The 27,993-nt window shown below is 41.4% G+C and overlaps 1 long non-coding RNA gene across 1 annotated transcript in view; it reads right to left on the reverse strand.

Annotated features, from left to right (window-relative positions):
• The window catches only part of LOC129510553 (uncharacterized), a 59,834-nt gene that overhangs the window by 20,587 nt on the left and 11,254 nt on the right, over window positions 1-27,993 (reverse strand). The window contains exons 3-4 of the long non-coding RNA XR_008664613.1: window positions 14,593-14,714; window positions 4,331-4,407 (exon numbers count right to left, since the gene is read on the reverse strand). This is a non-coding gene — a long non-coding RNA (uncharacterized LOC129510553). The remainder of the gene's footprint in view (window positions 1-4,330; window positions 4,408-14,592; window positions 14,715-27,993) is intronic.

Below are 27,993 nucleotides of genomic sequence, written 5' to 3' on the forward strand. Positions count from 1 at the left end.
TTGGCCATTCATGCCAATGGTTTATCTGGCTTTGATTTGTCATCTCTCTGAAATGCTGCCTTCTACCTCTACCCCTAACCTCCATACAGTACAGTTTCAGAGGAGAGATGCCTTATATCCCCCCAATGACTGACCTAAGTTCCCACAACATCAGAGCACTAGAGCCTACTTATCTGAGAGAGAGAATCAGACAATGTATTTTAAGAACTAATGACTCCACCATTAAACTGTTAGGGTTTTAAATTTCCTGCTATAATTCTCCCAAAGTGTATCCTATTAGAACAATGAAGATATGACTAGAAGTAGTGTTAAATAGGCAAGAACCAAAAATACATATGAATCAAAAATGGATGGATCCAAAGGAAGCCAAATACGTTCCAAGGGCAGCATATTTACCTACTTTCAAAAAGCAAATAAAAGTCAGCTACAATTTAGAACAAATAAGCAATGGTATAATCCTTAACCTTGTTAACAGGGCGAGGGTAGGGGGAGGCAAGCTCAAGCTAAGATGACATAGGATATTTCACTAGTTTAAAAAAAATGGATGAAGTATGTTACAAATTTGAGATTAACCATTTAATTACAAATGCATTTAAAAATAAAATTTTGTGCATAAAAATAAATATTTCTCAGAGTTTACCAAGATGTTAATAGTAGATATAGTTAGGTAACGGTCATTTTTCTCTATTCCCTGAAGCTTCAATGTGCACACACCAAGAGGGAGAGGTTGGGGGAGATCAAGAAAGAGAAGGAGGTATTTAAGTATCCTAAGCAACATTAAGGAGGAAAAGATAGAACAAAAAACATACAAGCTATTTAAAGACCAGAGAATATCATTGGAAAACAAGTCCTTAATCTTTGTGCTGAGATTAAGGCTGTCTGGTGAATCCTATGGAGCCCTTCTCAGAATAATGTTCTTTAATATATATTAAAAAATGCATGAACTTATAAAAGAAGCACCTTATATTGAAATATAGTTAACAAAATATTTAAAAACATAAATTTGAGATTAAGTAATGTATGTGCTTCTTTATTGATGCCTGAAATAAATGGTGGGCCTAATAAGAAGTAATAGTAAATAAGTATAATGAATAATAAGTATAAATGATATTTCAGGATATCTGCCACAATTACAACCGAATATCAAAATATTTCTAAAGACAATGTCACAAGTGTTGCTTGATAGTAATCTGGTGTGTTATTCCCACTCATCACTGAAAGACATCCTAAAAATCAGTTAGCAATAAATGAAAATAATGGTGCAGTCCTTTTCCATCCATGCTCATGAACTAAGATTAGAACCTCTGTTTCAGAAACATTATAGAAAGACCATATTTCAGGATAATGCCATTTTATCTAGAGAGGAGAATTAACATAGTTAAGTGCCTACTATGTACCATAGTCTACAACATAAAACATCATGTTCACTATAAACCACTTTTCCCTTTACCCTCCCCAGAGGACATTGAGAGTGATGATAGGATAAGGTTGGGAAAAGAGGCTCCTCTGTTAAATTGGGGCAATATTTAATAACATTAAATAACAGCCCAAACAGTCATCATCTGTCAAGGTTAAATTCTACTAAGTAACTCACTTCTAAATTGCTGTGGTCCACCACCATGAGAGCCCAAAAGTTGCGAACAAGAATTCCAAGCTTATGATCTTTCTTCTAACTCTAAATGTTTATGTTTTAAAAGGCAGAGACATGGAACAGATGCCTAGCACACAAACAGAGGGTGGAGACAAGGGCAGCTGCTCCCTCCAAACCCACAGTGGGAAGGGCAGCAAGGCTGCTGTATAGAACCGGGAGGGAGGGAGGAAGGTGGTGCCCTTAGATCTGAGAAGTGGGTGAGGAACATCTGACCTCTCACTGTTATATTCTCCAGGAGATGCTCTAGGTAGAAAAGAAAGATCCCAAATTCAGCAGATGTTACTGAGCATTGACCTTCTGCCCAGCAACGATCCACCAGAGAGTACAGGATCTCATCTCTATCCCCAGGGATATCCCCTGCGCTGCAGAAAGTCATACGTACAACCGGCTTTTACAATGGACTTGGCCTGAGGCCCTGTGGCTAGATTCTGGTTTCTGTTATTTGGGCCTCTTCCTTAGGTCATATTAAGATATTTAAATAAGAGACCATCTTGTGAAATGTCTTCAGTCTAAAAGCAAATGTTTAAATTGTGAGATCAGAGTAAACCAAAGACCCAAGAAACTAAATCAAATATGCAAATTCAACTTAAATATAGCAAAGAAAGCAACTGGTTCTGGAGGGTCATGTGGACAAATAGAGTCCAGTTGTCTATCTAATTGCTTTACTTATTTACTTATTTACAGGGCCATCTTGATGTATGACAGGCCTTACTGAAGAATCTGTGTATCTGTAGGTGAACTTAGCACAGGAAATGGCATATAGTAGGGAGTTCAACAAATATTTGCTGAATCCAAATTGATTTTCCTAAGAGCCAGACTCCTCTCCTTCTTCCCCAGCTGTAATATATCTTGCGGGTTTTTTAAACTCCCTGTGCAGGCAGGCTTAGCCTGAGGCTACAGAGAGAACAAGGTCAAGGTTAATTAGGAACAGCCAAAATTCCCATAATGACAGGATTCAGGACTTCTAAGGACAAGTCCTCAGAGTTCATGTACTCCAAAGTTCCTATTCCAATAAAGAGGGAATAGGAGCCTCCCAGGACACCCAAGCAGTTGTCCACTGGCTTGGAGTGGGGGTGGAGGATTTAATCATTGAAGACATCCAGGGTTTTTTTTGGATATTTGACTTTCATTTTAAAGTGTGGCATATTTACCTGAATTTTCACATAAGAGAAAATTGGGAAACAACCCTGCAACTGCAGTTTCTTTGAAAACAAGGTGAGTTCTTTCTCTTAGCTCTGCAAGCCCTTCTCCCACTGGTTTGGCAGCAAAAGAGCACACAGACAGTGACAGTAATAATCACTTGGGCAATTGGCAGTAAGTTTCCCCCTAAAATGGCTGGGACACCAGCTGCAGAGACTAGAGATGCAGATCCTATCCAGCCAAGATTCCTAGTGGATCAATAGCATTGTTAGTAGGAATCCCCTGAAGGAAGCTGCCCACTGCAATACTGGAATTTCATGTCTCACATGATCCCATGCACTTCTAAAGAAGTTAGATCCAGAGGGCAAAAGGCCAGGGAAAAAGAGGGGCCAGCCCCGTCTGGGCAGGAAGGAGAGTGAGACCAAGGAGCAAGCTCTGTCTGTGGGAGTGACTAGCAGCAGCCAGGCCATGCACAGACTCTCAGGGATTAACCTACAGAGAAGTCAGACCCTGCCACCAACAGGACCTCTGCAGACATTAGCTCTGACCCTACAATAACAATAGCTCCCACATACAGCAGTCACCCCTTATGTGAAGAGGATGCATTCCAGGATCCCTAGGGATGCCTGAAATTATGGATAGCATTAAACCCTATGTATAAACTATGATTTTTCCTTCACATACTGATTTATGTTAATGTTTAATTTATAATAAGGAACAATAAGACATTAACAATGACTAATAATAAAATAGAATAATTATAATAATATATTGTAATAAAATTTATATGAATGCAGTCTCTTTCAAAATACCATATTGCATCTAACCCTTTTTGTCTTCTCATGATGATTATGAGATGACAAAATGCCCACATGATGAGATGAAGTGAAGTGAATGACGTAGGCATGTGATGTGGCATTAGGCAAGTTCCCAGGCCATGCTCCAGACCCAGTAAGTGGGAATCTGGGCAGGGGTGCAGCAGTCTGTGTTGTAACCCGTGTGGGTTAGATGCTGCCCTAGTTGGTGGAGATACCCCTTAGGCTACTGCTACTGCGGCCCCAGAGAGTGCTGAAGGGACCCAAAAGTGGCACTCGTAGTCCTTGTTACAGGAGGATGTGAGAAGCATGAAGAGGCCAGAGGAGCAAGTCATGGTGACACAAGAAGTGAGCACACAGGAAGCACAAGAAAACTCATAGCCTCCTGGGTGCCTACACTAGTTGGAATGAGGTGCTGCTAGCTGAGAGAGAAAACACAGGAGGTAGGGGAGGAGGAAAAGCAGGCTTGTGTGAGGGACCTCCCCATTCCTTCTTCTCCCCCCTGCCCCCACTGCCCCAGCTCCCCAGGCCTTTTTGCAGTGTCATCCTTGGAGTTCTACATGAGCATGGGGAACATAGAGACAGGACCAAGTGTCCGGGTCTCTAGTCATCCCAGGAAGGCTGCACTTAGTGGACCCTCGGGAGATAAATGGGTCCTAGAGACAAACATTTGGGAATCACCAGGAGTGCAGTGGTTACAAGACCAAGCTCTGGAGCCACCTACTTGGACTCACAATTTCCGTGTGCTGTGTTTACTAGCCATGCGACCACGGCCCAACTTCTCAGCTTCCACTGCCTCACCTGTAAAATAGGAATGGCAAGAACAGAATGCATGTTTTAGGCTTGCTCTGAGGACAAAAGGAGTGAGAAAATGCAAAGCTTTTAGAACAGTTCCTGCATGGTAGTATTAGCATCAACTATTAGCTGCTATTAACATTTTTATTATCCCTGAACGTGGAGAAATTTGAAAGGATCAATCCGGTCCTCTGAGATGGAAGGACTAATGGGCTCCTTTACTCCTTCTACTTTAGCAGCGTTAACTCCAGTGCTGCCCTCTGGGGCCCTGTGCTGCCCTCCTTCTTCCAGCCTAGGCCTCTTCCTTCCCTGGCCCCCATCACCCACCCCATCGTTGTCTTCTCAGGTGGAATCAGTTGCAACCACATTGGCTGTCAGGACATTTTCAGTGGGTGGCTGGGCTTGAAGACCAATCTCGCGGAGGAGAAAAAGATCTTGAATCCACATACGTGTTGATCACTTACTGGGCACAAGAGCCTGGGAGGCAGAGCCTGGGCTCTAGGAGCCGCCTGGCTGGGGTGAAAGGCGCTGGTGTACAGACACCATATCAGCACCGAGTGATGAGAGCCAGGAGCAGGGTACAGAGAGCCCCAAGAGACTCAAGGGAGAAAGCGTTATCTCTGACTAGAACCCTCCCCCTCAACCCACTTAACAATTTGTGTTCTCACTCTGGAATTATCAAAGCATAAGAAATCTGCTATTGGAAAAGGAAATGCCGAGATAGCACAGACTCCTTTTTCTGAAACGTCCCATCTTTTCTAATCTCAGTTTCCTAAGCGGGGCCCGCTGGCAGGAGGACGAAAAGCACAATCCCAACACTGACAGGCAGTTCTCCTAGAGCATGATGGGAAACAGAAAATAGCCCACAAACAAAGCAACGTGGGGCAGAACCAGAGCCGATGCCTCCGGCGGCTTGGACTGATTGCACTCCTGGTTTCAACCGTGATCAGTTGGATGGATGGATGGACGAAAATAGAATCCCAGAATGGGTTCTGGGAGCTAAACAGAAAGAAGAAGGCCCAGAGGCACAGACAGAAGTCCCCCAGAGATACAGAGGTTGTGGGGGAGAGGAGGAGAAACAGTGAGAGGAAGAGAAAAAAGACCCCAAATGGGAAAACTGCCAAGGAGGAAGGGCCTAGGAGAGTGACGAATGATGGAGAGAGCTCATAACCTCCTTTTCAGCTGGTCTGAGGGAGCAGAGAAATTGGATCACGAAAACTGGTAGGAGAAGCTAGGAGAAGGCCGGGAGAAGACAGTGTGTCTGATGACCCAGCCTGAGGCTTGGAATTAGGTGATGATTCTTCCCAACACAGCGCAGAGGTGAGTGACCCTCTGATTAGGAAAGACTGTGTTCTATCATCCCTGCAGGGCAAAGGCTTTATATTTTTTCTTTTTTCCAACCCAGAAAAAAAAAGGATCCTCTCCCCCCACAGGTCCCATTCGCAGAGACCTGTCTGGGCAGACCAGAGTCTTCAATAGCATCTCATACCAGCACAGCCCCTTTGCGGAGGAGGAATATTCAAACACCTTATTGGTGAAACAAATACCAAAGCCCAAAAGAACTGCCAGCCAGAAAAATGGAGGGAAATCGCTTCCTTCTACACCCAACCTACAAGCAAAGTCTTTTCCAAATTGGGAGTTCTTTTGACGTTGGGTTTTTTTGGTCTTTTTGTTTGTTTGTTTCTGTTTAGAGTTTAATGTATAAGTTGGCTGTTTCATTTTAGGGGAAACATATGCTCCTATTTTAATATAGAGTAGCTAGTGATTATGTCCTCAGACCATCAGAAGGGACTCCCTTCCTCATTCTATTCATCTTAAAGGATAAAGTTTATTTTTTTATTTAAAAAGTAACAAATACACACTGTAGGAAAAAAAAAGAAAAGAAAAAAGGAACTAACCCAAATCCCACAACTCACAGAAAATTACTTATACCTTATTATAATTCTTCCCAGTTCTTCTGTCCCTATATATGTACTCTTCCATTTTTAAATGTCTTTCCTGAAAAATTACTCATAGTACAGCTACTTGGAATTCTTTTTAAAAGGATGTAGTGGATCTATGCTATTCTTGGCTGCCCAACATCTGTGTTGCCTTCCTCTGATAATTGTGTCCATATCATCTTTTGGGTATTACTTTTCCATTGACTATACCTGGTGGGAATGTCACTTGGAGTGTCCTGCAATCCCCTAACCATGGGGAGGGAATGTGATTAGATGCTGTCTTGTTGAAATTTGAACTTTGAATAAAGTGACCCCTGAAATGCAAATGGTTGAAATGCAGTATCCCAGTGCAATTTCCAAATACCACTGTTTTGTTATTCTTGCCACTTCTACACCCCAACTTCCTCCAGAAGTGCTTTCATTCCTGATCCTGCTTCTCCAAACTTCTAGTCAATTCCATATATCCCCTCATGTCCTTGAAGTAAATTTTCTTTATGCTTCAGGCAAGAAGAGTTCATTTCTATTGTCTGTAACCAAAGTGTCCTCTATGAAAATGGGCCCAAAAGGAGCATAGGGACCAAGATACCACAAGAAAAAAAATCTGCCAACTGCTTTGCTACCACTTAACAAGCATTGTCATCCTCCCAGTTTACCACATTGCTGTTACCCGAGTTCCTTTGATTTAGTAGTCACAGAGCCAATCACTTCTGCCAGGATGCTGATGTAGTAGACTGGTTGCCCTAAAGACCTTGATTTTTCACACCTACATGTAAACATGCTCCTGGCAATGTGACATTTTAGCACTTTGTCTAAGGAGGTAGACTTTGCTTCCCCATGCTTGAACCTAGGCTGGCCTTGAGACTTACTTTGGCCAATGAAATGCTGCAGAAATGAAGATGAGCCCATTCTGGGCCCCAAGGCCTTGGGTGCTTCTACTCACTCTCTTAAATTCCAGCCTGCTTTACAAGAATAAGGCTGGAATTGTCTGCTCGACTGGAAAGCTACATGAACCAGACAAGACATATCCTGATGCCATGCTAAACCAAACAACGCCTGACTAATAAGCTTCCTGTGACTGCAGACCCAAGAAGTGAGTCCAACCAAGATCAGCTAAGCCCCTCCCAGAGCCATAGAAACGCAGGTGGCCTGTAGACTTGTGAGCAAAATAAAATGCAATATAACTGTGTTTTTAAAAAAGAGAAAGAAAAGAAAATAGTGAGGGTTGTTATATTATCTGAACAAAATAATAAGGGAATGTGTCATGAAAAATATCATTTAGTTACTTGTGCGACAAAATACCATCAGTTGAAACTCTCTCAGAAATGCCATAAAAAAAAAAAAGATTGTCCTTTAACTAACATCTCAATTGATTTAACAATGTTGATAAGAACACAAGTCCAAAGAGCCTGATTTAAATCCTCATTCTGGGGATACCTGGGTGGCTCAGTTGGTTAAACATCTGACTCTTGGTTTTGGCTCAGGTCATGATCTCAGGGTCTTGAGATCAAGCCCCATGTTAGGCTTTCATTCAGCACGGAGTCTGCTTCAGATTCTCTCCCTCTCCCTCCCCCCTCTGCCTTTGCCCTTCCCCTGCTCTCTCTCTCTCTTCCTAAAGTAAATAAATATATACAAATCTTTGTAAAAAATAAAGTAAAATAAATCTTCATTCTGTCACATACTAACCATGTGACACTGAGCAAGTATGTTTTTTCTACTATAAAGACATGAAAGTAATAGGACCAACCTTGAAGGTTAGATGACATGTAAAGGGTTTAAACAGAAATCAGTCAGTATAACGTTAGCCATTATAAATATTATTCTTCTGTGGCAGTTTGCTGTTCAGAGTCAGGAAGCTTGAAAAAAAATCACAGTTCTTTTATTTCTTTCACTCACTTTGATTATCTTTGCATTCTAGTGGGAATAGTAGATTTCACTTAATGTATTACTGATATACTTGGGCTTGATTCTACATATTATTTCTTTTCTATTTTTTGAGTTCTGGCTACTTTTCTGGATATATTAAATACTCAATTTCCTTCTTTATTAAATATATTTTATATATACAATTTATAACATATTCTTTAAGTATATATAATTTGCATACATAATTTATAATATATATCTTATGCATATAATTTATAATATACCTATTATATATTATATATTATAATTATATATATAATAAATTATATAAAGAATGGTTTATATAATTCTTTCAGTGGTTACTCTAAAGACTACCACACACATCCTTAACTAATTAAAGTCTAGTTAAATGAACATTTCACCATTGGACAATGCCAGGACGTAGACCCCCCCTTTTTTTTAAAGATTATATTTATTTATTCATGAGAGATACAGAGAGAGAGAGAGAGAGGCAGAGACACAGGCAGAGGGAGAAGCAGAGGGAGAAGCAGGCTCCATGCAGGAACCTCGATGTGGGACTTGATCCCAGGACTCCAGGATCATGCCCTGGGCTGAAGGCAGGTGCTAAACTGCCGAGCCACCCAGGGATTCCCAACGTAGACACCTTGACTTTGGTTTCTGTCCCTTGCCCTTCCTCCCCACCTTACGTTCAGTTGCTGGTGTATATTTGAGACTCTTGGTAGTATTATTCTCCTCCAGGGAAGATTCATGTTGGCTTCTGTCAGGAACCTACGCTGAAAATCCAACCAGAGATTTCAGAGATTCAGCTGGGCTTCAGTCTTTATGAGGGATGGTTTTTTCCAGTTCTTTTCCACTCCTAGTAAGGGTTTCTTACTGGGACTTCCCAACCTCAGCATTATTGACATTTTAGACCAGATCATTCTTTGTTGTGGGAGCTGACCATGCAGTCTACTCACTAGAAGCTAGTAGTATTCTCACAGTTGTGACAACCAGCAATGTTTCCAGACATCTGGTGTCCCCTGAAGAAGAAAAGTTACCCCCATTGAGAACCATTTCCTAGAACGTAGCCCTTTAGGATCTCCACCAAAAGTCCCCAGTCCCTGAGACTGCCAAAGCCCACTCACTTCTCTGCCCCTTTGCTGTTCCTTCAGGATGAGGGAGAAAGCTGTTCTCAACAGGGAGCTCACCTCTCCTGGCCCTCCTATCACAGAGCTTGGACCCACAGGTTCCCCCTCCCTATGAACTTCTCCAGGACCTTCTTATAGGTATTTGTTTGCTTTTCTAGTTCTCAGTCCAAACATCAGTCTGAAATGACCTAGTTCATCATTGTAGAACTGAAGAATTACAATTGCTTGGAAGCAAAATCTTAAATAACTTCAGTTGAATATAGGTACACAGAACTGAATGTTTTCTGCAAAGTTCTTTAATACAGGATACAAAGAGGGAACACAATACAAATGATAATAGACCTGTTCTTAGAGGAGTTTGAGGCTGGATAATTCTTTGCTGCAGAGCACAGTTCTGTGCATTATGGGATGGTCAGCAGCACCCTTGGCCTCTGGTACAAATAATAGAAGTACCTGTCCTTAGAAGAGTTTAGTTTCTGTTTGGAATAACAGTACATGCACATTTCAGAAGCTAACATAAAAAGACTGCAGTTGAGCTACAGAGTACATTCACATCTTCTACCCCCAAAAAGCATGTAGAAGAAAACTGGGGAAGGATATGTTTATTACAAATTCAATTCAATTCCCTACATTTTACCAGCCATATGACCTTAGCCAAGTAGAAGTTCAGGGCCTTCTACAAAATGAGGCTGTGGGATTAGATGATCCATCACTGCAGTCACGTCCAGCCCTGACAGAGGAGAAGTCTATTAGATACCAGGTTTGCGACCATTCAGAACATCAAAAACAGCCAAAGGGATGTAGCATGTTTATGATAAATCAATCATATCTGATCGATCTATTCCCATTTCAAATGTGGTTCCTAATTTAGAAAGTATAGAAAACTCGTCAGACCTGGACTTTCTGGTTTCCAGATACATCGGAAAAGATATATCAAAATGTCCTTCTGGAGAAGTGTGGCCTGGTGAAGACACAGAGTGGATAGTTTGTAACTAGGAGACCCAAGGATTCCAATTGGCACATGGCTGTAGGTCTCCAAAGGTGGCTTCTGATACTGCAACCCCAAGAAACGGCATCCTCTTCAGGTCTGTTGCTGCTCTGTATCAATGATTTGGATGACAATCAAGAAAGCATTTCATCAAGTGTATGGATGTTTGAAAGATGGAATTCACAGACAAGGTAAAGTCAAAATCAGGTTCTTCTTAGTCCTTCAATGGCCACCTTCCTCCTACAGATGAAGCATCCCTGCAGATTTCTTCTTCCTTCCTTCCTGTCTGCTTCTGAGTCAGCTCACCCCAAAGCCTGTGTCATTATTGCCCATACCACCTGGACCCTCTGACTTACAGAATTCCACTCTGCATTTACTCCTCAGGGTGTCCCTAACACAAGACAATTGTGTGGAGCAGATTTTTACTGACATTTTTGAGAGTAGCAGAAGATATTTGGAGCATAGAGCAGAAAACAACTTCAAATTAGAAGTCAGATACCAAACCCTAGAAATATACAGTTTGTGGCTCCTCCCTGTGTGTCAGCAGCCAGCAGCATCTCTTGGTTTCCTCCACTGGCCCTACTTGAGGTTCCTGGGCCCCTGACAACTTCTTGTCTTGTCTGCAATTTGATACTAAAAAAATCTGTCGTGTTTTACCATATAAGTGTATTCCAGTGTCTACTGATCTCATCCTTACCCATCCAATGGCAACTCCTAGGGTGGGTGGGAGATGGTAGGAGGGGGTTTGCTTTCTTCAACTGAAAGGCCTACCAAAGCATTTTCCTTTCTACCCAAGAGATAAATTTTGCCTTTAACATATGGTAGAATTTAAAAGTTCTCTGACACCAGGATTCTATGATCCTGGGGTTTTGCTTGATTTTTCTTCAAATGACTAAATGCTTAGGGAACAATGCGCACTCACCACCCCCACAGTCAAGGACGGGAGGGTTAAGGTTCATAGGTTGTGTGGATCAAAGTTTCCTAGAATACAATGACGACTGTCACGCATTTGCAAATCTCCTTTCTTTGTGCATTTGTACAAACCCAAATGTGCGCTCATCCCCATTCAATAAACAGAAGCTTAAAATCCAGTAGAAGCATGAAGCAGTGACAGAGGATGAAAGAGAGTAAAAATGATTTGGAGGAAAAAAAAAATACAAGCACTGATCTACAGCCCAAGGAAATGAAATGTCCACGCCAGAAAAAAGAGTGGACTAAATGAGATTCAGGATCTGAGTCCCAAAATACCACCCTCTCTTTTCCCTCCCTGTTTGGTGCTGGTGGGGAGCAGCGTGCTGCCAGCAGATATTTGCATGCTCTAAGTGTTCCGCTGGGGAAGTGGGAGATATCAAGACAGATGGCTCTAGTAAGTGTGGGCGAGTCTGACGTCAAGTTTATGAGCCAAATGGCGTTTTCCTGAGTTCCCCTCTCCAAATCCCATCCATAACCGACCCACTAATTCAAGCCATGCCCTGCCTTTGAAGCCTCCCCTGTGCCCCCCATCAGAGTCAGTTTTCTTTCCTCTAATAGTAATAAATGACTCTTGGAGGTTAAGCATGAGCTGCCAGAGGAGACACTGGGACTTCAACAAATGTAACTCTGTGAAGGCCACTAGGGGATCTTCTCTCTGTAGCCCACCAGCCCGGCATTCCTCCACTTACTCAGTGAGCACTTATCAATACCTACTATGTTCCAGGCACTGTGTTTTGTACTAGAGAAACCAGCATCATTCCAGAGAAGAAAGATAATAAATGCATAAATAACATTGAAGAGTCTGGCTCCTGGTTTAAAAAGTATGTGTGATTTTTCAGGACCAGCCACAGGCAACTCCAAAGGCCCTACCTGGCGGCCTCATGGAGGACAGCTGCCCTCCTCACACCTGCCTGGGGACAGCCAGTGCAGTGCAGCCTCTGAAGGAGATGTAGTCAAGGACTCTGGCCCCTCTGGTCACACTCTATGTATTTGCTTTCCTAGCCAAGCACTTTCATTCCTAGGTCTCTTTATCCAAGATCCTCAGGTACCTCTGCCAAACCAAACTCATGGGAAAGGAAAGGGAAAACCTTGAAGACAAGTTTTTTCACTCTGGGTACCCAGTAGTTTACCATTCCCTCCCCCCACCCCTCCCCCTCTCCTCTCCCTGTCCCTACAGTCCCTCCCCCTCCCTCCACCAGCATCCATAAAATTGCAGGAACCTTTTGTTAAGGGCTCCCTCTAGGACCAGACAACCCCCATGCCAATGGTAACCCACATGACCTCCACCAGGATGCCATTCCATGGGGGGAAATGGGATATGGGGAGGCAGCATTTGCTCTGGCTTAGCCTCTTGTGGACCCCATCACCTTCCCCAAAAGGCTTCCCTTTTGCTTAAACTTTGGTTCTTTATCCTTTAATTAGCTACTCCTATACCTGGCAGCTCAGCACTCTCTCCTTAGGCTGAGCTCCTGATAAAAATAAATAATTACATAAAACGTAATAAAATATCAGGTGGAATTTGGGATGTTTTCTCAAAGCCTCAAACAGAGAATAAGTGATAAAGAAAACCCACTCGACTCCCCCAGCAAATTCTAATGAAGGTATAAAGGTATAGACTTACCATTCAGGATTGTCTAAGAGGCAGCTAAAACCAGTCTTTGGTCCTATGACCCATAGTCCACCTGTTTCTCCCAAATTGCACAGATGAGGGAAACCTAGAGGTTAAGGAGTAAAGCTGCAGGTAGGTGGTAAGAAGGCTTTCTGGTCCCCAGTGCTGCCATGGCATGAGAGCAGAACATGATGACAGTAGGGGAGCTCTCATGTATCCTGGTGCACAAAGATCAGAGAAAAAGTGCAAAAGGAGAAGCCGGCTGCCTTGGGAGTGACCTGGCCCTCTGGAGTGCCACAGGACAAGGTGCCTAATGCTTCTGGTGGGCAGAGTGGGCTGAACAGTCTTGAGAGGACTTCCCAGTGGAGTGCCACCACCCTAGCAGATAGAGGTGGTGTGAGGTAAAGCTCTGAGAAGGAATGGAAGGAACAGTGATTCCCAGGAGGGAAGCCAGAGGGTACCCCCACCCTGGGATGAGAATGGCAGGAAGGAGACCACCAGTGGGGGCTTGTGTCAAGGAAGAAACAGCAATTGCTTATCTACATTGACAGTGGACACTTGACCATCAAAGAACTGCAAACCACACCAGCTACCTAAAAAGACTTTATTGTGCCTCTTATTCCACTCTCAGTCTGGCTGAAATGCCAGTGGAAGTCCAGCAGGCAGTAGATAGAAGAAGGTGGAAAATAGATCAGACCACAAACCTCTATTTCCTCTGGTCCCTGGGCAGTGGGATACTGGTCAACAGGACCTTATGTCAAGCTTGAAACTAAAAGCATGGAAAATACCTTAAACTGACAAGGAACTGAAGTTTTCACATTACATTGGACTGGACTAACTCATCTAAAAACAAGGCGATCTTAATACTCAAATTTTACCACAAAAGCCACAGGATTTGCTTGTAATATCATCCTTGGCAAATCCTTCCCAAGCAGGTTTGAAGCTGTGGTAGGTGAAAAATAAAGTTATTTCCTCATCTTATCTTACCAAATATAGCTTGTTCCAATGCCAGTTAGAGAAGCAAAAAAAGAAGCTGAGAGAGAGAGATAAACAGGGATGAAATCTGCTTTAGAAATTGCCACCTGTGAAGGCTGAGAAGGCAACGGGTGGCAGAGGAGACATCTCAGTGAAAATGGGGAGGGAGCATCCCAGGCCAAGGGAAGGTCAGGTGCAAAAGGGAGAAGAGAGGAAGCAGTGAAACAGAGCAGAAGCAGGGCAGAGCCTAGAGCTGACGTTGGAGTCACACTATGCAAGGTGACATGGTCCACCGTAGAGTTTGGTTCAACTCCCAAGGCATGGTCCAATGTACATGTTAAGATGACTTTTGCTGCTGTTTGAAGATCGAGAGCAGAAGTGAAAGTGCAGGCCCATTAGAAAGACATAACGCACTTCTTAGAAAAGGCCCAATAAATTCTCAGTGGTTGATTTTCTCAAGTTTACAGACTCTGGAAAATCAGAAAAGACTGGTGGCCATGGATACTTCATGTGTGACCAAAGCAATCCATTGGAATTTAACAGCAAAAACAATAGAACAGAGAAGACAACATTCTCATGAAGAACTGGCCTGCGTGCTGAGGGCTATGTAACATGTTCCATCCACATATTTCCTCCCTTACTGACCAGGAAGCTCAGAGCTAAAATTTCATGTTCCAGTAATAATAATTCTCTCACCTCTTCTCCCTTTCTATATATACAGTTTCTCATCTCTTCTTTGACATGATTTCAGCGTGAGAAGGCACCTTTTGGTTCTTCTTGAGCCACCTCAGATTCGACTTAAGGATTTTTTACACAACCTGTCACAAAGAAAAGAATGAGATTTTTTTCTTTTAGCAGTTTAGAAAACAGGCCAAAAAAAATATAACGTCAATTATTAAAAAGTGTTTTGATTCTTTTTCTCACCGACAGTTACACTGAGCAATCCACCTCCTGCCTGACCCTTTAGTACAGCCAACCCATACAGACCTACTGCCAGGCCATGAAGATAAGCAGCAACCAGCTCCCAGTGTTTGAGGCCATTTCTCTGGAAGCCCCATCTGCTCTCCCACATTCCCACCGAACTGAAATAGCGACTCTGCATCTAGTACTTATTCTGTGCCAGGCACCATGCTAAGCACTTTACATCTATCATAATAACCCATCATCCAGCAATCTCTTTAAGATAAGAATTATTATTATATATCCCTATTTTATAGCTGAAGAAACTGAAGCATGGAGATATTCAGTAACAAATCTAAGGTCAATCAGATGTCAGTGGTGTCACCAATGTTTCCACTCTAAATCTATCGCCTTTGTGCTAAACTTTTAGGTTTTAGACCTTCACCTTGACTCGCTCTACACCCCCACCCCCTGCCCACCAGATGGGATGTCTGCCTATGTCCTCTCTAGCCCATGGGCCTTGTCTGTCTGCCTCAAGCACTAGCTTGACCCTTTGCCTCACGACCCACCATTGTCTCCCATGGGAGATCTCAGGCCTGGCTCAGGCCCTAAATGACCACTGTTTCCAAGTAGGAGTTAATGGGATCAAAACAAACAGAAATGTGCTTATAATAGTTTATGGGAACAGGTTGTGTGCAGTACCTCTCTATTATGCATTTAATGACATCACGTTGCTAGTTTGAAATAGCCACAATGGGAGTATTTACACCACAGAAATTGGCAAACACCACAAATCAGGGCTTTGCTGAAGGGAAAGCCACATTTACCAGTACACCACTTGGGACAGACAATAGTGATAATAACAAAACCATCTCTTAGTCTTTTTTTTATAGCTCTTGATATACAAATCATTCTTAATTCCAGGACCCCATCAAAAGAAGTTCAGCTGAAATTATACATGTAGGAGCCAGTTCTCCTTGCCCAGAATGCAAATATCCTTCCTCAACCTGTGCTGATTTCCTTGCTACATTAAGAGAAACAGGCTAGGAAACCTTTTCATGCTTTTTTACATTCTGTTGAGCTTGCAGTCTTGCTTAAAAGAGGGAGCCAATCTCAGGTGCTGAACCTCAAATTGCTTATTGGAACAGCTGCTGCTTTCAGCTGAGTAAGCAGGACATTCAAGGGTGGTGTTTTCTGGCTATGATGCTCAGCCAGTTAAAAATTAGTGTTAGAGATAGAAAATAGAAACAAAAGAACCATCCAGTGGTTTGATAGGACTTAAAGCCAGAAGCCTCGTTTATACTTTTAAACACAGTGTAGGGTGAAGGAAAGGATGTGAACACTAACATAAGAAACACCTGCATCTGTGCCTTGGCTCCTCCACCTACTACATGTCCCGATAAGACAAATCAGTAGAAGAGAAAGAAAAGGTGTAATAACTATAAGGGAGCAATCTCAGGTCTGAAGAAGAAAAGACTCCACTAAGACAAGAAACTAAGTGATGGTTTTAGTACAACACTCACTCACTTGTATATTCAATATTCACTGGGCACCTACTATGTGCCCTGAGATATACTAGATATAGTTGTGACCAACAGAGACCCAGCTCCTGCCCTCATGGAGCTTACAATGAAGTGGTGAATAGAAACACTGAATGTGTAGAACAAAATGGGGTAATGTGTCTTTGTTATGATAAAGAAAGTAAATGAGCCATGGGGACATAACAGGGAGGAATTGTGACTGACCCTGGCCAGGCACCAGAATATAAAGTCCTGCTTATAGGGTGAAAAAGCAAACTAGAGAGAACCCAGAACAGAGAGGTTGACAGCATGCCTGGAACTCATCACTCTTGCAAGGGTCTTGTGAGTGCATTGGAATGAGCTAGGTACTATAGGTTTGGAAGTCAGAGACCCAGGTTCAAATCTGATTCAATTACTGACAAGCAAGTTACTTAATGTCTGTGAGCTCAGTACCTTCATCATGTATAGGGACAGTAATGCTTACCTTCTAGGCTTACTATTTGAATTAAATTAGCGTGGGGAATAGAACTCAGCATGGTGCATGGCCTATGGCAGGTGCTCAAGAAATGATAGCTATATATAAAGATTAATCAATGAGAATTGTATTTTAAAAAATAAGGATCTCTTAAACTGCACACACAGGCCACTTGGTGAGTAAGTGCCAAAATATCTATCAGCAAAAGGATTTAATGAGGCTTAGCAGTCCTGTCCTGTGCAGTAACTTGAGAGTTTGCACAGCAAGAGGCTTCAAAAGTGCTTGCATTAAACACACCCAGAGTAGTCAGCATCTGTTTTCAGTAGCAGCAGGAACATGTACTATCCTTTGCAACCTACCTTGTCTTGTTTTACCCAAAATGTAGTTTCTACCTGCAGTGACTCTATTCCCAGATTTTCCCAGGTGAGTTTCCAATTTCACTGTTTCCAATAAATAGCAATCAGACAAATGGGATTTCATTTGTGTACCTTTGCAAATCTTTCTCTTAAGCAAATTCATGAATTGGAAAAAAAAATCTTTGTCTAATAATATGTGCCAACTTGATATTAGGGGAAAATATGGTCATTATAGAGACTTTTATAAATCTGAAAGTTTGAGTTGCAACAGATCAAATTGATTGCTACCAATTGCTTCCTTGACATACACTACCTTGTTTTTCTTTTCTCTTGTGATGTATGTACATTTTAAAGTCTGCAATACTTTTATTTGCTGTATATGTGGTGGGGATGACAGGCTGCAATGTGTTGTCTCCTTTGAACCTTTGCTCACCTTTAACATAAATTATCGAAGAAGGCAACAAAATGCAAGTTGACTGGTCTCCCCATTTTAATTTAGTAAGACAGGTCATAATGGCTTTGTTCTTTGGCCAGACATGCCAGGAGGCTGTTTTCACATATTAATGTGACATAACTTGGAGGGTCATAATAACTATGACAAGATAAAGGGAATTGGTTAAAACTTAATTAAAACCACATGGATAACAAGTAGAACACTGTATGTTTAGTGACATGAATTCTTTGTTCCTTGATTGGCAAAAAAAAAAAAAAAAAAAAAGAAGATGCTTTGCAGCAAGCACAAGGGCTCCCAGTCAATAAAGAGCATTTCACTCTGGTCTGAAATGATCAGATCAAAATCGGAATCAAGAGGAAATGAAATTGGTGATTCTGATACCTGTCATCACCCTTCCAGCCATCCAGGACAGAGTAAGAGGACAGGAGTTGAGTTCCTATCAATTCGGAGATTGGAAGCACTAAGTCAGTGGTTACGACATTTAATTGTGCTTATTAAAAAGCTGATTCTTGGGATCTAATCCCAGGCATTCTGATTTGATGAGTGTGGCGTGGCAAGCCTGAAATGTTCATTTTTAGCTAGCACATTTTAATGTGCTAATAAAAACATGGAACAGAATAGAGAATCCAGAAATGGACCCTGAACTTTATGGTCAACTAATATTCGACAAAGGAGGAAAGACGATCCACTGGAAGAAAGACAGTCTCTTCAATAAATGGTGCTGGGAAAACTGGACATCCACATGCAGAAGAATGAAACTAGACCACTCTCTTGCACCATACACAAAGATAAACTCAAAATGGATGAAAGATTTAAATGTGAGACAAGACTCCATCAAAATCCTAGAGGAGAACACAGGCAACACCCTTTTTGAACTTGGCCACAGTAACTTCTTGCAAGATACATCCACGAAAACAAAAGAAACAAAAGCAAAAATGAACTATTGGGACTTCATCAAGATAAGAAGCTTTTGCACAGCAAAGGATACAGTCAACAAAACTCAAAGACAACCTACAGAATGGGAGAAGATATTTGCAAATAACATATCAGATAAAGGGCTAGTTTCCAAAATCTATAAAGAACTTATTAAACTCAACACCAAAGAAACAAACAATCCAATCATGAAATGGGCAAAAGACATGAAGAGAAATCTCACAGAGGAAGACATAGACATGGCCAACATGCACATGAGAAAATGCTCTGCATCACTTGCCATCAGGGAAATACAAATCAAAACCACAATGAGATACCACCTCACACCAGTGAGAATGGGGAAAATTAATAAGGCAGGAAACAACAAATGTTGGAGAGGATGTGGAGAAAAGGGAACCCTCTTACACTGTTGGTGGGAATGTGAACTGGTGCAGCCACTCTGGAAAACTGTGTGGAGGTTCCTCAAATAATTAAAAATAGACCTGCCCTACGACCCAGCAATTGCACTGTTAGGGATTTACCCCGAAGATTCAGATGCAATGAAACGCCGGGGCACCTGCACCCCGATGTTTCTAGCAGCCATGTCCACAATAGCCAAACTGTGGAAGGAGCCTTGGTGCCCATCGAAAGATGAATGGGTAAAGAAGATGTGGTTTATGTATACAATGGAATATTACTCAGCCATTAGAAACAACAAATACCCACCATTTGCTTCAACGTGGATGGAACTGGAGGGTATTATGCTGAGTGAAGTAAGTCAATCAGAGAAGGACAAACAGTGTATGTTCTCACTCATTTGGGGAATATGAATAATAGTGAAGGGGAATATAAGGGAAGGGAGAAGAAATGTGTGGGAGATATCAGAAAGGGACACAGAACATAAAGACTCCTAACTCTGGGAAACGAACTAGGGGTGGTGGAAGGGGAGGAGGGCGGGGGGTGGGGGTGAATGGGTGACGGGCACGGAGGGGGACACTTGACGGGATGAGCACTGGGTGTTATTCTGTATGTTGGTAAATTGAACACCAATAAAAATTAATTTATAATAAAAAAAAAATAAATAAAAAAAAATAAAATAAAAAAAAAAACATATTTGGTTACAAAAGACAACATGGGGAGATACTTGGAGAGTGTGTAAGTACATGACCTTCATTAAACTTTGACCCCGTGGTTTACCTCCATGTGGATGAGCCTTGCCTGAAATAGTGATCACTATCATGGTTGCAAAATGATGATTTTCTATTTTTTTATCGGTTGGTATAGATTGCTTCTTTCTTCTATATCTATGAGTTGGGATATATTATTTCTTCCTTGTCCTTTCTACATTTATTTATTGGGATTTTACTGTAAGGAAGAATATTTCCGTTGATTATTGATACTGACTTTATTCAATAGGTAACCAATTCATTACAATCATTGGCTTTTAATATTTCATCCCATATTTGACTGGAGGTAGCCCTCCAAGTTGGCTCCTGAAACCTTTTAAGCATGTCCTTACTTTCTAGGCAACAATGTGTTTCAGGCTTGTCGGGATCTTCCCAGTCCAGACCTAGAATCAGACACTTCTCTAAGGAGCCTTCATTCTTCTAGGTGAGGGACGGTAGCTGAAAATAAACTGCTGCATTAAGAGGGACACAGCATCATTGCTGTGGCACTCCTGCCAAAAATGCGTATCCTAAATCAAATCACAAGGAAACATCAGACAAACTAAAATTGGTGTGAATTCCACCAAACAAGGCCACATGAAGAATTTTCAGTAGAACAGGTAAAATTAGAATTAAGACCTTAGATTTAATAACAAATAATATTGTACTAAGTTTCCTGATTTTGAGAGAGACAGAATGATAAAATAAATGTTGTAATGCTGCGTGTGGTGAAGGATATATAGAAATTTCTGTACTATTCTGGCAACTTTTCTGTTTAATTTATTTCCAAATATAAGGTCTAAAAAAAGTCCATGTGGCATTAGGACAAGTTTCCTAAGGTGTGCTACTGTCCGGGTATATGAATGATGATTTACTCATGCAAACTAAGTCAACTATATACTTTTTTAAATATGTTTTTTAAATATATGTAATAAGCATATCTAACCTATGAATCCACAGATATTAGTACTTAGTTGAGGCTAAGCTTAAAGGAGTTGATTTAAAGAAAAATACTCAGTAAGTAACATACTGTGCAGCTATGGCAAAAATTGTGAATATTGAATACAAATGTTTGAAGTTAGTGAAACATGAGTCTATTGAAACAAGCACCTAAATCAGGATCCCAATGTTCATCTAGACATGGCTTCATATGTCTCAAGCAAATCTTGTCTTTGTCTACAAAATGGGGATAAGAGTATATGTCCACGCTGTTGTCTGTGATGGTTACAAAAGAACTAGCTAGCACAGGGGATTTACTCAAGGAAAATCACTGAATGCCCACAGAGCTAACCTGAGAGTGCCCTTCCCTCCTCTATTATAACACTCCCAGTACACTCACCAGTGAGCCAGCCAACAAGGGAATGTCCCTCTTCCTGGCCTCCTTCTTCTTCCCATATGGGCCTTTCCATCCTCCGTATCACTTCCCACAATTGCAGGGGCAGAACATAAATTCAAACCTCTAAGCATAGCTGTTTTGATAATCACGGTCATAACTAGGTCTTGTCCACTTGACTGACATTCTTCATCTCCATTACTGGAATAATGGAAATCTCCGTTTCTGGAATAATCCTGAGCCCTCTGGACCCTTCAGCACATGAGGTATGGTGTTTTGAGGCAATAATCATGATACAAATGCTTACCTTTACTATTTGATTTTTTAATTTTTATAAGCTCTCTGTCATGTTTAGGTGTGTACAAAACATATAAAAAGGTAAAAATGGTATTTCATTTGCTGTTTATCGACATTTGAGAACACAGAAAAATCAGTGTAGAAAGGTATAACGTAGGTCAGAAAAACCTAGAATATGAATCCTGCCTCCTCTACTTTTCAACCTTGTATGTTAAACAAGTTGCTTAAGCTTTCCAAGCATCTGTTTCTTCACAGTCCAAAACTGGAGTAGCAAAACCTTCTTCATCAGTTAGCTTTTTAAATTAAACATGATATTGATGTAGGGTTGTGATTTTCAAACTTAAATGTGTATGCATATTACTTTGAGATTCTTGTTAAAATGCAGCTTCTGATTCTGTAGGTCCTGAGATGCAGCATTTCTTTTTTTTTTTAATTTTTTTTATATTTATGATAGTCACATGGGGGGGGCGTGCAGAGACACAGGCAGAGGGAGAAGCAGGCTCCATGCACCGGGAGCCCGATGTGGGATTCGATCCCAGATCTCCAGGATCGCGCCCTGGGCCAAAGGCAGGCGCCAAACCGCTGCGCAACCCAGGGATCCCAGATGCAGCATTTCTCAAAAGCTCCCCAGTGATGGTGCTGCTGCTGGTCCATGGACCACACTCAAGAGTAACAAGGACTTAGGACACTGAAGAGAATGGCTAACTCAAAGCACATTCCATGCAAGTTTCTCTTTCTTATACCTTACCACTTACTCATTTTTTAAAGAAGTTGTTAAGAAAAGCCAATCAAAAGAGGACCAAAAAATAGTCTAAGAAATTCACAGCTCTCCACTAGAGGTTGATTAGGGTCACAAGAAGATATATTTAAACCTAATTAAGATAAAGGATTCCTCATTAGGCTGAGAGAAACTCTAAGAGTAAAAGCTCTGAGGACACATTGACTTCTGTCAGATTCCTGTCAGAAAATATTCCTTCAAGGAAGCACACTGACAGCCTTCAAGATTGATAGTCCTGACTATAAGTCTGAAGGCATTTTTTTAATATGATAAAACTCAGGAAATCATAATAATGCCTTTATACTGATCAATTGTTTTAAACTTCACAAACCCCTTTGGATGTATTACTGCATCCCAGTCATCACTTCTTAAAACTTTTACCAAATTTGAAGTTGTGCAGTTCTTCAGCATAGGAGCCATGCCTTCTTCATGTTTATATCCCCAATAATTGGCAAAGGTTTGGCATCTAGCAGGCATTTGACAAATATTTATTAGAAAAGAGCTTTTCCCTTGGTCCTCAAATACATAATATTGTGTTTCATAATATTGTGAATCTAAATGTCCATCAATTATGATAGACTACTATTTTATGTATCTCTAAGAAAAAAAATGCCACTGGAAGCTTATGTGCTCTTAATTGGAAGATTCCTCGCAATTTCAGAGATGTTAAAATATGGGGGGAACAGCCACCTCAGAATCAAGAAACTGCAGTAGCTTTGCACTCCTATGGAGCTGCCCACACAGTGCAGACAGAAAATGGTTAATAGCAAAACATTAGGGCTGCTGAAGATAACCTGAGGGAAGAGGGGAGACAAATAGGGACAGGGAGATGTTTCTCTATAACAGAGAATGTATCACAGATTCTGTAACTTGGGGGCAGGAAGGAATCTTTTCAGATAGTAATCAAGTTGGCACCATCTTTCCTCAAGAAAAGTGTTGGTGGACTTCTGGCTTTACCAGAAAAAGCATGGACCAAGTGAATGGTAGAACCTACAAGACAATGCTCAAAGGCTGCCATGTTGTGGTTTATAAAAAAATATACATTGTCATTCAGATGGCCAAAATATATTTCTCATATATATTTAGCCTTTGTCCACAGTTCCACAGCTTCACAGCTCCCAAAGCCCTAGGAATTTCCTAAGGCTTCCTAAAAATGTCTCTTGTTGTATTAATAAGGTGACTTTTGGACCTCACCATGGTTTCCAGGGGAGCCAACCCTGTGATTAGAGGGTTGGAACTTCAGTGTTGGCCCCCACCACTCCCCCCTGACCTCTACTGGAGATGGCCCAGAGGTTGAATCAATTGCCAATGACCACTGATTTAATCATTGGTGAGTATGTAACAAAGCCTCCAATAAAACCCCAAGAGGACAGGTCCATAGAGCTTCCATGTTGGGAAGACATGGAGATGTGAGGAGAGTAGTATATTCAGAGAAGACACAGAAGCTTCACAGCCTTTCCCCATACCCTGCCTTATGCATCCCTTTCATCTATTACTGCATTATATCCTTCTATAATAAACCAGTGATTTATTTATTTTTAAGATTTTACTTTATTCATGAGAGACACAGAGAGAGAGGCAGAGACACAGGGAGAGGAAGATGAAGGCTCCATGCAGGGAGCCCGATACGGGACTTGATCTCAGGACTCCAGGATCACACCTTGGGCTGAAGGCAGGCGTTAAACTGCTGAGCCACACAGGAATCCCCTAAACCAGTGATTTAGTAAGTAAAATGTTTCAGTGAGTCCTGTGAGCTTCTCTAGCAAATTAATTGAACCTGAGTAATGGGTCATAGGAACTTCTGATTTACAGACAGTCAACAGAAGGAGAGTTAACAACCTGGGCTTGCAACAAGTGTTTGAATCCAAAAAGGAAGTCACGGGAAGCTCTAATCTGTAGCAAGTTGGTCAGAAGCACAGGTAAGAACCTGGACTTACAATTGGCATCTGAAATTGGTAAAGGGCTGGAGGCAGTCTTATAGGACTGAACCCTTAACATGTGGAATCTGATGCTATCTCTGGGTGGATAATATCAGAATTGAGTTGAGTTGTAGGACACTCTGCCAGTGTTGAAGAAGTGCTTGGTATTGTGTGGGAAGGCCCCCTATGCACATTCACATGTGGAAAGTGGGTCCAGGAACCTAATTCAGAGGTGACTGGCCCTTTAACAGAAAGTATCCTGAAAAACAAGAAAGAAGAGGAGGAGGCCAAGGAGGAGAAGGAGAGGAGGAAAGGGGAAGGGAAGAGATGTCATTATTGTCTCATCACACAAATCTGTAGAGTAACTATCAGAGGAACCCAGAACTATAGAATTCCAGTGAGTGAGGATGTTTGGAGCCACTGCAGAGAAAGAGATGAAGACTTCTCAACCACTGGTATAAAAACTTTGATTCAGAGTAGACTCCTTTCTGCTATTGATCAAAGGAACCATTTCTTGTGTGGTCAGAAGAGACTCTCTCAACAGGTGAGCATGTTGAATGCCAGGCTCTAGGGTCCAGGAGGACAAGTGAAGCAATCCAAATGACCCCTGAATGAGGTTATCCCTACCTGGGTGAGTGCCATGTTGCCATAACTCGGAGTAATGGCAACACCCCATGCCATTCTGCAGATATGTTTATTGAAGTTGAAAGGACATTTGTTGAGGTTCCCTCTCAAGTAATGACCTTGGGCAAGTTATTCTGTGCTTCAGTTTCCTCATCTATACTTTGACATGAGGATGAAATAAGTTAATTCATGAGAAGCTTTGGAACAGTGTCTGACATAAGATAATCACTCAATAAATGTCAGTTATTTTTGCTATTATTATCTGATATATAATTGCTCATAGACTGACACATGACATGACTTAATGTTGGATTAGTGACCATGCAACAGGTTTCACAGGCCTCCAGGGTTCCCAAAAACAACAAAAATGTTAGACTTGCCCAAGTGACAGAGGAATGAAAAAAGCCGTAACTGGGATCCCTGGGTGGTGCAGTGGTTTAGCGCCTGCCTTTGGCCCAGGGCGCGATCCTGGAGACACGGGATCGAATCCCACGTTGGGCTCCCGGTGCATGGAGCCTGCTTCTCCCTCTGCCTGTGTCTCTGCCTCTCTCTCTCTCTCTCTCTATCATAAATAAAAATTTAAAAAAAATTAAAAAAGAAAAAAGCCGTAACTGTTAGAAAGAGTCCAACTGCAGAAAATGAGGAGCATGGCCTTCTAAGAATCATGACCATGCCACTTCTCATGAAGGAATCTTGCAGCTACAATAGCTCAGAGACCAAGCTGATGGTGGCCCAACCTACCCCTCCGCAGCTCCATGTCTCCTTTTGGGATGCAGATCATGTGCTGTGTAATCTGTCTTGTGCACAAAAACATTAACCTCTGGAATCAAATGTGTCTGTTAATAAACCAACATGCCGCTCACACCCATCAGCCCCCTTGCAGCGTGCCCCCTCTGGAGCCACACTGTAGGCACATCTCATTTGTCAGCTGGTTCAACTGCTTAGGCATGACATAATTTGGAAATGTGAAAGATCCCAAATTATCTTATCCTGAGGTGACAAATCAAGTACAGTGCCCACAAGCCCAGACATTTTACATGCCAAATAAACAAAACGCCACAGAAGTGAGAGTATCAATCTCCTAACAGTTTAGGAAAAACAAGTTTATTTCTTATCTGAAAGATTAATGAACCAGACTGGAACCTCACCTCTAATTGTGGCTGAACAGAAATTAGGTGCTGTTTTTAATCTATTTTGCAATAACATAACAATGTCATGTCACAAAAGTTCATAAAGAAAGCGTCTACACTTATCTTTGGAATTAAAGTATCCAGTGACTAGCCATTAATGTAAAATTTTTACATTTCATCACATACACTGTTGGGTTTTTTTTTTAATTCAGTGTAGACAAACTAATAAAATATCTTCTTACTAAATAAGACTTTGTTTTTCTGCTACAGACACAACTGTAAAGAATATATATTTATATAGCATATTACTGGTATATTTTAAAAAGCTATTGATACTATATTTCTTTCTGACACTTTGCTGAACATATTTGTCTCTACGTTTATTTCTTCTACTTGATCCAACCCTGCTTCTGGGTCTGAGCTGGGACACAAATGCTTGAAAAGCTGGAAAAGGGAGAGCAGGCGATGGCAGAAGGGGAAAGAGGACAGAGGACTGACTACCTTTAGGACAGATAACTACCAGAGCAGACAGTGTGCTTTTGGAGACTCAATCACAAAGTGCAGCACCTTTTCTATCTTAAAATTTGATTAAAAAAAATAGTTGTATACTTAATGAAACTCCACATGGTTAAAAATAATCATACTCAGTGTACTTTTTTCCACATGGAATGTATAGTGTTTTTCCTTATAACTCCATGTTTCATCAACAAGATTCTGCGTAACTACAAGGAAGAGATTCATCCTGAGGAAAAATCAATTTTATTAGAGAAGCAAGGGACTGTAATGTATACAGGAGAGGCAAAGGCAACATTTCCCACTAAATCTCCGACTGGGGAGTTCGGCTAGAACCTTGGGCCACAACTACACTACAGATTTGGGCAATGGAATTTGGATAAAAGTTCAAATTGGATTGTTCATATTATATTCATGTGTAAACTGATTTGAAAGGAAAATTATAATGAACCAATGCTGAAGTTCAGCCAACAGTCTAGGTGATGAATTGTTCTCACTTAACAGCCCAAGAAATTCTAAACTAGGCACATCCAGATGAAATAACCTTTTAGCCTGTGTGTGTTTGCATGTGTGTGTGTGTGTTTGTGTGTGTTTTTCAACTGAGATACTGTCTAATGTCTAAATTATCCAAGCCATGCATAGTCAATGCTCGGCAAATATTGAGATATGTTATATGTAAAATGGGCTTTTTACTAAGAATTATATGATCAAATAACTACAGGAAATCCTCATTTAAGAGAGAAGTAAAAAAACTAGGGAGGCAGGAAGAGCCCAAACACATTATTTCCTCTTTGTGACCATCTTACTTCTTATACCAAAGAAAGTTACAAGTGCATGGAAACTGCACACAAAGATTTCTGATTGCTACCTGAAACCCATGTTGGGGGGTGTAGCTAGCTGGACCACTCCAGTCAAGCCTTTCTTAAGTCTTACGCTTGTTGAGGGGGGGGACACAAGTCTGATTCTGCTTCTGAGAGCAGAGGAGAGACCTGAAATATGCCCAGTGACTAAAAAGACCTAGAGAAATCCACAGAGTGAGCATCTTTCTTTCTTCTCACCAATAAGATCAAACCAAGAGTGTCTTAATCCCTCACCAATAAGGAATTGTATTTAAGATCTACATAAAGGCACTGGGATAAGTGCTTTCCTAAAAGAATAAGAAGACATCATGCAGCTTAATGGGGAAGGAAGATCTGGAAACAAGTAATTAAGTATACTGAGGGCTATAATCAGATAAATGGAAAGTGCTATGTGACATGAAAAAGAGATCCAAACCCCAATACAGAAGTCATGGAAGGCTCCATGAAAAGGTATCATTAGACTTGGGTTATGAATGACTAGAAGGAAGTGGAGAGGCAGGGAAAGGGCTTTCTGGCATAATAAAACAACATCATGAAGGCACTGAGACATTGCAGTGCAGAATGGGCACTCCATGTCTCTGAACAGCAAGCTGTGTGAGTGCAAATAAAAGATGAAACCAGAAAAGTAGAAGAGGACAGGTTCCTGAGGTCTTATTTACCATGCTAAGAAGTATAGAGTTATTGTGGGATGAAGTGGAAAGCCAATGGAAATTTTACATAAGGGGAACAATAAAATGAGACTGGATTGCTGAGGGCCTAGGCAGAGGATGAGAGAAAGGGAAAAACATTTATTGAAATTTTGTAATTTTCCAAGTAGGGGATGATGCTGGCCTGATTTGAAATATTAACAGCATGAAGAA

The sequence above is a fragment of the Nyctereutes procyonoides genome, unplaced genomic scaffold (assembly GCF_905146905.1).
Source record: "Nyctereutes procyonoides isolate TBG_1078 unplaced genomic scaffold, NYPRO_anot_genome, whole genome shotgun sequence".
Lineage (NCBI taxonomy): Eukaryota > Metazoa > Chordata > Mammalia > Carnivora > Canidae > Nyctereutes > Nyctereutes procyonoides.